This window comes from Cavia porcellus, unplaced genomic scaffold, assembly GCF_034190915.1.
Source record: "Cavia porcellus strain 051 isolate PalLab524CR breed Dunkin Hartley unplaced genomic scaffold, mCavPor4.1 scaffold_28, whole genome shotgun sequence".
Lineage (NCBI taxonomy): Eukaryota > Metazoa > Chordata > Mammalia > Rodentia > Caviidae > Cavia > Cavia porcellus.
In genome coordinates, this window is record NW_026947511.1 from 32,169,290 (window position 1) to 32,182,454 (window position 13,165).

The 13,165-nt window shown below is 36.2% G+C and overlaps 1 protein-coding gene across 2 annotated transcripts in view; it reads left to right on the plus strand.

Annotated features, from left to right (window-relative positions):
• Positions 1-13,165, plus strand: part of Adk (adenosine kinase) — a 500,383-nt gene that overhangs the window by 342,641 nt on the left and 144,577 nt on the right. The window lies entirely within an intron of this gene.

Sequence of the window (13,165 nt, forward strand, 5' to 3'; positions counted from 1 at the left end):
CTTGAGCAAAACTCAGGCGTAAGCACTGGGATTTGCCATCTGAATTTATTTATCTGTAGATTTTTTGAGACTGGTTCAATAAATACCAAATGCTGTAATTGCTTGTAGCCAATCTTTATTATTCTGTAAACCATATCATGACAGATCTTCTAAATGCACCATTTTTACTGGTCATTGGCTCGCTATAATAGGAACCCATAAATATCTGTTGAAATGAATTCAAGTGAACAGTAATCATATCAAAATGAAAACAAGTTCCCTTGACATGACTTGTTACCATTTATTACTTTCTCTCATTTATTAATTTAAGGAAAATAATTTAAGAGTATACTGAAACCCAAGAGAATCTAAAGATTCAGTATTGTTATTAGTTCCCTTTAGAGCAGTCTATAGATTCCAAATAATCCAGTCAGTCTCCCAAGAGGAGCCATACATGGTGATGCATACCTGTAATCTCAGCACTCTGGGAGGCTGAGGTAGGAGAATCACAATTTTAAGCCAAATCTGGATAACTTAGCTACATAACAAAAACCTGTCCCACAGTAAAAAAAAATTTACATCCCAAAAAGGTTTTGGGATGTAGCCCAATGTGAAAACCCTGGATTCAGCCTGCAGTAATGCCAAAAAACAGAAAAAACTATAGTAATCAAGATAATGTGGCATTTGGGTAAATGTACAAAGAAGTCCAGTGAAAAGAAGAGAGAGTCCAAAAATAGACCTGCAATTGGTTTTTCAAGAAAATGTCCAAAGCCGTTTTCATGGAGAATGAATATAGTAGTATTTTAAACAAATTGTGTTGAAATAATTGGCTACCCACTGAAAAGCCAATTTCAGTTCATATAATGTACTACTGCACCAATATTAGAATGTCTGGAATTAAAATTTGTGACCATACCAAATATTGGCAAGAGCTGCCATTTATTTCTGGTATGAAGGTAAAATTGTGCAGCTACTTTGAAGATGATTTTCCTCTGTCTCCCTATGCACCCAGTTTGTGATCTAGATATCCCACTCATAGTATTCACCTAAGAGAAATGAAAGCATATATTCATATAAAGACGTGTTCGAATGTTCATAGCAGCTTTGTTTGTAAGAGCCAAAGTCTTGAAATAATCCACGTGTCCATCACCGGGTGACTGTATAAACCAATTGTGATTTACCCACAGACTGCAATAGTATTTAACTATGAAAGAAGGCATTAATAAGAAATAAATGACACCATGGATGAATCGCAGAATGTTTGTGCTGTATGAAAGATACCAGAAAAAAGCATATCCTGCAGATTTCCATGTATTAAATCGTAGAAATTGCAGTTGATAATGACAGACAGCAGAACCGTAGTTGCTTGTGTGTGAGGCAGCTCACAGGAGCGGTGGATGTGGTTGTAGAACTTGGTACATGGGTTAGAGCTTAGCTCATTATATACTTTTAGCAGGTACATACTACTTACTGTATGTCTGTTATATCTCTGTAAAGCTGAAAAGAATACTTAGGTTCCGTTTTTTTATTTTTATTAGTACATGTTTTTATGTAGTACATATTTACATTCTGCATGAGGTGTTGCTAATGCTTTTTTCATTCCCTTCCCTGCCCGCCATGTCTTGGTCCCTGTACCTTCTGCAAAAGATCTCTCTTCGTATTTCCTATAATCTTCGTTTTGTTCTTTATTTATACTTTGGGTTTCTATATAAGGGAAACCATGTGATGTTTAAGCTTGTGTGTCTGATTTATTTCACTTAACATTATGGTCTCAAGATGCATTCATTTTGTTACAGACGACTCAAGTTTATCCTTCTTTATGGCACACTAGTGCTCCATTGTGAATAAATACATTTTCTTTATCCATTCATCTGTCAATGGCATACAAGTCACTTCTAGGATTTAGCTATTATGCATTGTGCTGCTAAAAACATGGATATGCGTATGTCACTTTAATAAAAGTGTTTAACTCTTTCAGGAAGATACCTAGAAGGAGAATAACTGGTTGCATGAAATTTCTGTTTTGTGAAGAATCTTCATACTGATTTCTAGAACCATTTCAGGGCCAGGGATATAGCTCAGTGTCACAAGCACCTGCCTGGCAAAGGGAAAGTCCTGAGTTTGCTTCCTGGTACCAAAAAAAAAGTAACATAGAATCATTTAAATAAGTACCCTCTCCCTAAAGAATTGTTAGGAGAAAATACCAGCTTCATATTTTTTGACCACTGTATCAACCAGGGAGAAAAACATTAATAATCTTGGATTCTAGTCATGACAGATAAGTAAAAATTATCATACCCTATCATTTACAAATGATATTCACAAAAGCCATCATTTAATTTACACAGCAATTGTGTGGCTGTTTCTCTAATGAATGTAAAATTTCAGCTAAGCTCACAGAAAATGGTTTGTTTTTGTTAGAAAGCACTGATAGTGTTATCAGTAGTGTTGATCTCGCTGCACTGTTACAGTGCTGGAGAACCTTTGAGAGCTTTCAGTGATACAAACAGACCACTGCCGCTCACATGCATAGATTTGCCACCACTGGTATAGGCTCATTTGTCCTTCCCTGCAGGGTGAGCTATTCCCATTTTTCACCCCATTGCTCCTTTATTCTGTTTAACTTGCCCAAGGGGGGGGGGGAAGGTATCTGTCTCCAAGGAATATCTGATCGAAGGACTATCTGGCCTGGGACATCCTGATTAAAAGTAGAAGTCTCCACAGGAGTACCATTGCTATATTATGGTGATATGAACTAAGTATAATTACTAAACAATATTGCTTACTTTTTTATTATGGTTAAAAAAAAGCTTAACTAAATTGACCATTTCAATCAGTGCAACATACACAATTCAGTGGCATTTATGTACATTCACAGTATTATACAACCCTCATCACCCTCCTTCTCTAGAACTTTGCCATCATCCCATCATCCTAAACTCTGTAGCCATTAAAAAATAATCCTCCATTTCCCCTTCCTCATCCTCGCAGCCTTTGGTAATCACTGTTTCTCTGTCTCCGAATTTGCCTGTTCAAGGTACCTCATACAAATAAGTTGGTACAATAGTAACGTGAAGTGCCCAGCTTATTTCACTGACATTACAGCATGTATCAGAAGTTCCTCTTTGCTAAGACTGAATAATTCATTGTACACCTAAAGTGTGATTTCATTCATTTATCTGTTGATAGGCATTTGGTTTGGTTCCATTAATTAGCTATTGTGAATAATGCTGCCAGAAACCATGTTCTTTCTGAATCCCTGCCTTGGGTATTTTGGGGTGTACCCTAAAAGTGAAATTGCTGGACCATGTGGTAATAATTCGATGTTCAACTTTCTGAAGAATGACTAATCCGTTTTCCAGAGCGGCCTGCTTTACCATTTACATCCCCACCAGCAGTACACGAGGGCTCTGATGTCTCCAAGTCTTTGCCAACACTTGTTCTCTTACTTTTTAAAAATAATAATAATCGGGGCTGGGGATTTAGCTCAGTGGCATAAGCGCCTGCCTTGCAAGCAGGCGGTCGTGAGTTCGATCCCTGGTACCGATAAAAACGAAAAAGACAAAAAAAAAATAATAATAATAATAATAATAATAATCCTAATAGGCCTGAAATTGCATGCTAATATGGGTTTTACATACGTGGTTGACTTGGGGGGAGGCACAGAGCTAGGAATCAGGCCCAGGGCCTTGTGCCTCCTAGGCAAGTGCTCTCCTAGTTTACATTTAACTGTGACACAGAAATGCATACAGACAAATTTGTTTCCTCAATTAAAAATCTTTGGTAATCTTCTTACATCACATTTTATACTTAGAAACATGTGACCTGGTTGATTACCTGTGTTACAATAGTGTTTGCAATTTCTCTAGTATATAAGCTCTTTAAATGTTATATTGTATTTTAAATTTGTTCTGACATCTTCAAGCTTTAAAACATTTCCCTTCAACAACAACCATTTGTTAGCTAAACTCACATCAAATCATCTTAATAAAGGACATTCTACATGTAGGCGATTATAAATTATATCTATTGATGCCTGCTAATGCTAGCTCCTTCCCAGTCATTATCTAGCAATACATGACTAAAGAACTTGATTATTCTTCTTGTTTTTCATTCTTATTAAATTAAGAAGTTTTTGAATAGGGCTATTTTGGAAATGGTTCCTAAGAGTAATACCTTTCAAGGCTCCCTAATCACTAGATAATTAACCTGCCAGGATTAAGTACACTCAACTTTGCCTTGGGATGCTTAACTCTCAAATAAGGTCAATTATCTCATAATAATGACTGCTTTGTCGAGAGTTACCACTTAATTCCACAGTGAAATGTCACATCACCCATACAGTGCATTCTAGGATAGTTTAAATAATAAAATACAGTTTGAAATTGGGCAGAAGAATTCAGTTGAATGTTTTCATATAGATTAGGAATGATTCATTTTAAGTAAAGCTTCCCCTAATATAGTGCATCTCACAGATGATTTCAGTTCATAATCAATTGCTGTGCTTCATCAATCTTTTTGCTGGCACTATTCCCACATCGCTCAAGCCCATTTCAAATGTACTGACCTCATCTGCTATTCAGCATAGTATTAAAAATCTCTCGTATAGACCAGGAAAATTCAAATTACTCTTTCCTGAGTCATCACTGAACTTTTTAAAATGTATGAAGTTTATCCAACGAATCACGCCAGTAGACAAAATTCTGCAATTTGTCGTTGTGGTTATTGCTGTTGTTGAGTAACTGTTCAGGCTGGTGAGGCTGCGGTGACCAAAAGTAGGATGCTACTTGACAGATTGGGACATTTTGAATGAAAATTAAAATTGGCTTTAGACATACGCATCCACATCTTCTAAACATGAATGATGCCTGGATTTCTTCATAAGTAAACTCTAATCATTTTACCAAACTAAGTACAATAAATTGACTTTTTCTCCTTTTATATATTTTCCTTTTTTTCTTTTTTTTTTATTTAAAGAGAAAAAAGAAAGGAAATAAAAACAAAGCAGTAACAGGGTACAAATAATACAGAATTTCAAGAAAAAAAATATACAGTAAGAAATTACTAGTTAATAGGTTATACACTGTTACCTTAGAAACAGTTGTCCAAATTATAAAATTAAAGCATATAAAGTAGACATTCATACAGTGAGATTGCAGACAGTTCCGTTCAATGATCCAACAAAAGCTCAGTAATATGGTTTTCCATCCTAGACACTCAAACATACATGCAGTTATATCCCTTAGACCACCTTCCTTTCCTCTCTTTTTTACAATAACAATTACACTTTTTGGGTTTTTCCCACATGTGGTTCTTATTACTTTTTTTGAAGAGAATAAAACCAAACGTGACTAAACAAAACAGAGTCGGTTAGAACAGAAGGATGGGCATAGTACATGATGTAAAAATAGATTACCAGGTGATCAAAAATGGTTACCATTGTGCCTCTTGCTATTTTTAAAAAGAGTTGCCTATATCATCAGGTATAATAGAACTGTTCAAAACAGTACAATACAAGACCAATAAAACCTACACTGAAGACCATACAGGACTTCAAAAGAAGATAATAGTCAAACCATAATGGACATCATAGTATATCTTATTGCCTTGAAAGTGGTTGCCTATACCCTCAAACTTGATATTATCAAACAAAATAGAATCAGACAGAACAAGATGGGAAGAGCAATACTGGGGTTCAAAGCAGGTTAATAGGAAAACAAAAAAGTTACTATAATATATCCCGCTATTTTTAAATTTAGTTTTCCCTTAATTGAAAAAAAAAATAGCCTGCCTTGCAAGTGTGTGGTCGTGAGTTCAATCCCTGGTACCGATAAAAACGAAAAAGACCAAAAAAAAAAAATTTTTTTTTTAAAAATCAGTCTTTAAGAAAAAATAGGTTAATTTTTTTAAAAAGGATGGAGATTGAGATAAAAGAGGACATTATAACAGAACAACACAGGTCAGAACCGAACAATTTAAGCATCATTGTGTTTCACCCCCAGATAATCTAACATAATAGTAGTCACCATAGTGCCTCTTTCCTTGAATTAGTTGAGTATAACTTTGTATACTATAGCATCAAGCGTATCAAGACAGTGTGAAGCCATTCAAGAGAATTAAAGAATTACAGGGTATTTAGAAGCAGCTAATAGAAAACGAACAATGGTTTCTATATTATCTCTTTGCCTATAAAAAATTTTGTTTATACTATTGCATATAGTAAAATATAATAAGATACAACATGTTAGAACCAGTGGAAACCGATGTACAACAGCTTGATGGGACTTTAAAACAAGATGATATTAAATGAGCGCTAGCTAACCCTTTTATGTATTTTCCAGTGGTTGGAATTGGGAAGAGACTTTACTGACATTTTTGTTTACATTGGTAAATCTATTCCATCTTCTAAATAGCCATTGCTTTTTAAAAGACAATACAAAACATAATAACTGGAAAAAGCAATTGTTCTTTAAATTGTAAATAACCTTGATGCAGATACTTAGCTGAGGTAATCTGTACATCTATGAAATGGAGTCTGCCAAAAAATGTATATGTCACGAAAAGAAAAACTTACCAAGTTACCTTTGGCATCTACAATTATAAGAGGTACCCAAGGTGGTAGCATTAGCTTCTAAACATTTATCAGTATAGCAAACTGCTGAAATGTATATACATCTTTTGGTGGACTCTATAGAAGTCACTTACCATTTTAATACGAAAAGCTGCGTAAGTCAACTAATTAGGTCATTTAGGGTACCAGATATGGTATAGAATATATCTTTTTACTTAGGAGACTTCCAGTTTTTTGAAAAGGTATTATTTTTAATTTTAGAAATGGTCAAGGCTGTGCTCATTTTTTTTTTCAGAACCTTCTTTCTTTGTTTTCACATCTTTTTGTCAATGCACACACACACACACACACACACACACACACACACACACACACACACATGCACAGCACTAGGTGTGTAACTGTGGACTTCCCACACTAGCACTGAGGTGCATCCTGGCCCCAAGTCTAATTCTTGAAGGCGCTGGATTATCAAGCATTTACGGGGACTTGAGGCTGTTCTCTAGATCCATAGTCTGACAGTAGAAGAAAAAGCTGGTCTTTATCTTCTTGCTCGAGTATTCCCACATGAATGCAGAGAATGTGTGCACATGTGTGTGGATTCTCTTTCTTTCTCTCCCCCTCCTTCCCTTCCACCCCTGTCTCTCTCTCCCTTACTCTTTTTTAATTTTCCTGTAGGCAATGAGAAAAAATGGGAAAAACTGTTTTCAGAGAATATATGTAACTCCATCCAAAAAATTTAAAAATTACGATGTTTGTCTTTTCTGGTGAACATAATGAAATTTCAGTTAACACAGGACTTTGGCATCCGTAAGATACACCCCCTGGATGTAGCCTTCTCTGTGGGGTCTTTCTGATGTGTTTTACTCACCTGAAGAGGAGGAGGCTCCTGTAGCACAGGAGGCTTCTGACACATCCAGCAGCAGGCAGTAAACTGTGTTTGGAGCAGACTCAGAAGGAGCCAAAGGCGGTTTACCTGCACACTTTGCTTCTTGCTTCCTTTCCATTTTTCTCTCATTTGTCTTTTTCTGTTCCACCTTCACCAACATAACCTTCTATTTTTCTTCCTTCGTATCCCTTTTCTACCCACAGCATTGCCTCGCTGAAGACAAAATGCTTTTAAATCATCCCCAGCTTCTATTCATTATTGGCCCTATGATTTGAGGTGGATTGAATTGCTGTGGAGGTGTGCAATAATAACTTTTCGTGTTATTCAGTATTTCAGTTAATTTTTTATTAATTTGCGTATTTAATTTTCTATACAATAAATTTTAAGTGATAATTTTATTACCATTTGTATCGCCATACTATTAAAAAGGTTAATATTTAAATTTTTAATTAAATGCATTGTAACACTGTTGCTAATTAAACTTACTTAATGAATTCAATTTACCCCTTTAAACAAAAACTATACATTTATGTCTGAATAGAAATAGTGCTCAACCTCTGTCTACAAAGCCATTTTTGGCTTTGTTCTTAAAGTTTTCTGTGCCTTTCAAAGCATAGACAATAGGAGCAAAGAAACTGAAATTCTTAGACATTAGCAACATAATTGGCAAAATTTAAATAGTTACTATAGATTATTAACAGTATTGTATCAACTTCTTAGTTTTTGGTGATTTTACTCTTGTTATTTAAAATGTCCATGTTTGGAAAAATCCTGTTGTTTTTCCGAAGAGGTTCAATTCAGTATCTCATGTTATATCTAAATATAAGTTGTTTTCTTAGTCTCCCTTCTTGAACAATTGTTCTGTCTTTAAAACTGTTACTATGACAGTTTAAGAGTATTGGCTGGTATTTTGTAAAATGCCTTTCAGTGAAGGGACAACTGATGTTTCCTCATGATTACTGCATTTTTATTTTCTCATGGATTGGATCAAGATTATAATGTGTCTTGTCACTGGTGATCCTCACTTTGGTCACCTGCTTAAGGAGATGTTGATCCCGTTTACTTTAAAATTATTCTTTCTGGCTCGGTGCAATAGCTTTCACTTGTAGTCCCAGCTACTCAGAAGGCTGAGGCCGGAGGATCTCTTTATCCAGAGTTTCAGCTCAGTCTGGGCAATATGAGACCCTGCTCAAAAAAAAAAAAAAAAAAAAAAAAAAACATAATATGCATGTATATACATATAATATACATTTATGTCTATTTCTCCATTTATCTGTCTGGATATGCAGAGCCCTGGAGCAATAATGAAACCACACTTTTTGCTCAAAGCTAAGATAAGCATGAAATAGTCTTAGCATTGCAGAACCATCCTTGGGAAAGGACAATATGATTTGCATGTGGGAGGAAATTGAATCATTAGGCGCTGGAGGAGGGACTGAGGTGGGCAGCCTCTAAAATTGCCCCTGCTGGTCCCTGCCTCCGGATATTCCTGCTGCTTTGTAATCCCTCTTACTGAGCATGGGCAGAATCTAGCGACTTTCTTGTGACGAATAAAATAGGACAGAAGTGATGATATGTTATTTCCAGAATTTGCTCCCCTGACACTGTGCCCTCTTTTGCCCTGGAGGAAGCAGCCTAGAGGTTGGATAAAGCTTTTGTGTAGCCCCGTGGAGAGCCCCACACAGCAAAGAACTAACGTTCTAAGGGCTGCCACAACCACAGGAGAGCCTGCGAGGGGACAGTTGAGATGCTGCCGCCCTGGCCTGTACCTTCATTGCCTATCAGAGACTCGCAGTCAGAAGCCAAGCCCTCCCAAAACCATGTGATAACAACCACAAGTGTGCTTTTAAGGAGCCACGTTGTGGAGTCATTGGTCAGGCAATAGTAGATAATATACACACTATGAAAAACAAATTTACTAAGTAGACTTAACTATTTCTGTTCTGTTTGACAATTCTTTAGTCTTTAGCCTTTGAGTGTATTGTCAAAGTATTATGTCTCAAGTTAGTTTTTCCCCCTCACTGCTTTATTTTTAGTATAAAAAGATTCGTACGGTTCTAACAATCACGACTATGCAAAAAGGCTTACTCAGAAGCGTCATATCCCGCTTTATCCCTCATCTGCCTCTTTCCTGGTTCTTTCATCTTTCATACTTTATTTCTTCCCACCTGCAACTTGTACTTTCTGGTTCATACTTGTGTTTTTCTTTTAATACAAATTAGTAATCAAATGTATATTGTATATTCGTTTCATGAAAGGTGGCACCCTATAGGTTCTCTGCACTTTTTCTTCAATTAAGTACATTTTAGAAGTCATTCCATAGCATCTCATAGAGTTCCTTCTCGTTTTTCATGGCTGCAGGGTCCTCTTTTACATGCACATACTGTAGTTTACTATATCACTATTTTATGTGTGGGTACTTGTTGCAGGAAATTTACAATTAAAAAAAAACGTCTTTCAGTGAACAACCTTGTTACTGCATATTTTTGTCTAGAGAATTGGGGTTAAAAGTACATACATATTTTTGGTAGACATTGCCAAATTCCTCTCCAGAAGTTATCAATGTTTTCATTCCCAGCACCAATGTAGGTAGAATACCTGTATCTTTTCTTTTCTTTTCTTTTCTTTCTAAATCCATTTTATTTCAAAGAGAAAAAACCCCCCAAAAATTCAAAACACATCAATCGGGAAATACCTGTTTCTAATGAGATTTATTATAATGTTTGGTTCTCAGGTGCTTGTAAACCATTGCTACCAAATAGAACTCATTATAAAGGTAAAATATTATGTGTCAGAGTTATTTTTCTCATTGCTGAGACAAAATAACTGATGTCCTAAGCTCAAGGAGGGAAAGGTATTTGGTTTACAGTTTCTAGAAGTTTCAATTCCTAGTTGGCTGGCTTAAAGGCAGGGTAGCATGGCAGAGTGGCCTTGCAGAAGAGAAACAGTTCATGGCAGGTGGAAGACAACATGTCAGCAAGCAGAAAAGGATGATAGCAGCTTTTTTCTGCCTCCTTATATTCTTTCTAGACTTCCTGCCATTAGGGTGGGTAGCATTCATACCAAGAACCAATCAGTGAGCTTCTTTAGTAATCATACAACCTTGTTCCCAGCATTACACACTCTGGATGCAGCCTCCTCTGAAAAAGCCTCACCTGTGACTACATGAGGCTGTGGGGGACCATCTAAACACAAGCCATAATGTTAGGCTTCTTTTTAAAACGTAGTTGCTTCAAGTATTAAACTGAAGTAAGGCTGCTTTTCAGCCCCTCCCAGCCAATTCATTTTAGTACAGTAAAAATAATCCCAAGAAATAAAAAGTGATCATTCTTTATGGCAGAGATTTTAAGACTCATTCATCTCTTTTTGCTTGTTTTATTGAAAACATTACATGAATGTGAATGAATCACCATTATCTTCTCTTTAGTTTTATTTTTCAGCCGACATTTTTATCTTTATCTTCTTCTCTGCCAGAATACACAATGTTCTTTAATGTCTTTTCATTTGCTAGTCTCCCTTTCCAATTCTATCTGGCAGAAATTCTACTTCTCATCAAGACTGTACTTTTTTTCTTCCTTCCCTACCTCTTTGACTTAGACTCAGTTGATAGGTTTTAAATGTGATTCTGTGTTACTTTCCTTGGGGTTATAATGTTTCCTTGTTTTGTAATTACTTGGCAGTGTGTATTTCTCTCTCTAGATTGTGCTCCTTCACACCAGTGATCTTCATACCCGGCTGTATTCCGTCCGCCTAGCAAGTGACTATGTGTTTATTAGACATTTAGAAATGAATTTTTCCTTTGCTGCAAGATTTTGAACTTTTGTAAAGTTTAGAAAATAGTTATCTTACTTATTCACTTTTAGTTTTAGAAATAGTTAAGACCTTAAAGTGTAATCTATAATCTGAATCTACCACACTAAACTTCAGACTATAATTGAAACATCAAAAAATATTTTGATAATAAAATCTGATTCTTATTTTGAAACCTTTATATACTTTATAAGGCAAAACTAAGTTTAACCTCTATCTAAACAGATCTAGGATATTCTGATCACAACTTGTTCATACCTTCCTTTTCTTTTAATAAAACAGGAAGCTGTACATCAACTGGGTTATTAGATGGGTTCTTGAACTTGAATGATAACCCTAAAATTCTGTAACCCTGTGATCCTTTCTAGGTAGAACCAAACAAGGCTCATCCCTGTCATTTTTGTAGTTTTAAAAGCTCACACAACACTTTCTTGTCCTCTGGTTGCTAGTGTTACATACCATGTACAATGTATGTTTATTTGCTCTGCCTTTCCTTGATCATTACTCTTTCCCCCTAGTTTCGTTCCTACTGCAGTTCAATTCTAGCAGTCACTAACAAGAATTAGCACCAAGCTGTTCTGGTGGGAGGTTCAGTCATCCACAATACTTGCCTCCCCCACAGCCTTCAGGGCTCCCAGGCCACTTCTTATCAAATTCACAGGTTTCCAAGCTACTCTCCCTTTCAGTATTTTCTAGAACAACTCTTCAAACTCAAGGAAACGTTATATGGTTGCAGTTTTATTACAAAAGATCCAACCCAGGAAAAGCTAAATGAAGTGATGCATAGGAAAACCCTATGAGTGTCCTGGACCTGCAGCTCCCTCTCTGCTGTGGAATCAGAAAATGTCACCCTCCCTTCCTGTCAGCTTGGTCACCGCCAAGAAGGCGCCGCCAAGCTTTAGTGTCCAGAGTTTTTCTTCTGATTCCATTGCATAGACATAATTGCAAGCACACAGGACAGTTGCATATCACTTAGAATCGTCGTTATGTGAGTAACCTGTTGTGCTCCTGCATTTGAGCGCAGTGGCACACATTGCTAGGAAACAGGAATCTTTCCACTCCATTTATAACTCTGAAACCGATGTCACCTACAGACCATCACTGATCAAAGTATCATTAAACAAGGGGCTGGAGGTTTAGCTCAGCGGCATAAGCACCTGCCTTGCAAGCAGGCGGTCGTGAGTTCGTTCCCCGGTACCGATAAAAATGAAAAAAGACAAAAAAAAAAAAAAAGTATCATTAAACAGCTATGTGTATTTAATTCCTGCTACCAATCCTATTTGGATGTTTCTTCAGTTGATTTGATTTTCTGAAGCTCACTTTATAGTGGCTTTCTCAGGAAGAGCTCGTGGGGCCAGTATTGATGTTGGTTACAGTTTGTACCCTTTATACTGGAAACTTGGTTTTGCTAATAAAATCCTTGCCTCATATTTTCTGTCCTGGGCTGTTTTTGAAATGTTGCTTCATTTTCTTCGTTGTCAAAGTCTGATAATAATCTAATTTTCTTTACTTCATAAGTTGTTTATTCTTTTTGCCTAGATACTGAAAAATTCTGTTTTTCCTTAAAGTGACCTTAGTAGAGTAAGTCTTTTTGGTCATTCTGGATCAGTATTCAAACTAACGTGGTACAGTAGGCCTCACAATATATACTTTTAATTCTTTTTTGTATATGAAAGTTTTCTTTCTTCTTTTTTCCTTTTGTTTTGTTTTTTGGTACCAGTGATTGAACTCAGGACCTCATGCTTGCCAGGCAGGCACTGTCTGAGAGTTTTCTTAAAATGCAGTTTTTGTGTTTGTTCCATTATCTTTCTTTTGTTTTCTTTTTTCATTATTATCCATTGGCTTTCCTTTGGCTGTCTTCAATATTTGTTTCTTGCTTTCAAAAAGTCTGTCTTGATACTTTAGCTTTCCTCCTT